Here is a 1,057-nt window from a genome sequence, read left to right as displayed (position 1 = left end):
TATGTGTGTGAGCTTTTGTTTTGATCAAAAATACCTGCCGCCCCAGAAAAAATCTCCCGCATTTTTTTTCGAATAAAATTACACCATGAACGGGTGAGTAAAAAAAATAAGAATCTCCGCCAATGCAAGCATACAGGGATGTCTCTTTTTAGTCTAATTGGATCTGCCATTGGCTTGAATGTGTTATAAACTGGCTGCTGTGTTTGAACCTCTGAAGTTCTTTCGAAAAAGAAAATGAAGAAAAGTTCACCCTTCCCTCTGAAAATTCGAAATGAGAATGGCAAACGTTTTTGTTCTCGTTTCATGATTTTCCATTAATTTCCTTAGCATTATTTGCCCTTCACCCCACTGTCTTATTTTCTTAAAATATTGAAACTAATTCTAGATAGTAGATATATGGTATATCTCCCTGCTCCTCCTTTCGTTATTTCATAGTTTACTCAGCGTTAATCTTTCATTCAAGAATAAAAAGGAAAAAAGAAGAAGAAAAAAAGAAAGAATAGAGAAAAAGTAAAAAGTTACCTTCACGAGAGGGTATGTCTTGCCCGCCTGAACCACGAGCCAAGACTGAGGAAATCTTCGAGTTGTGGCTGTATTGATATTGTCTTTTTTCTTTTTCTTTTTTTCGTTCGCCCTTTTACATTGACCTCCCTCTGTTATTGCCACTGTTATTTCCGTGTTGTTATCTTCGTTGGTGATAGTTGTGCTGGCTTAGTTAACTTTATTTATAAAGCTATCATTATTAACAATTGTAATATAGATATGTTATTTTACTACTGTTACAGGGCATCACTCATCATCAAATGTTACTTCTTAATTATATTAGCATTACTTTTATTTCTTTGTTATTTCTTTATTATCAAATGATAAAGAAATAATGACCCCCTCAATAGCGGGGGACTAAGTATCACCACTATCATTGTTGATGTTGATGTCATCAGAACCGGGAAAGTCATCACCGTTGGTCGCGGGCACAAAATTCTTCGTGGAAAAGATTTTGAGACACAAGGTATTGGTCACGAAAAAGGAAATTTGGATATAGTGCAGTTGCAAGACA

Source organism: Penaeus monodon, chromosome 28 (assembly GCF_015228065.2).
Source record: "Penaeus monodon isolate SGIC_2016 chromosome 28, NSTDA_Pmon_1, whole genome shotgun sequence".
In the NCBI taxonomy this organism is placed as follows: domain Eukaryota; kingdom Metazoa; phylum Arthropoda; class Malacostraca; order Decapoda; family Penaeidae; genus Penaeus; species Penaeus monodon.
This window is presented reverse-complemented; position numbering follows the sequence as displayed.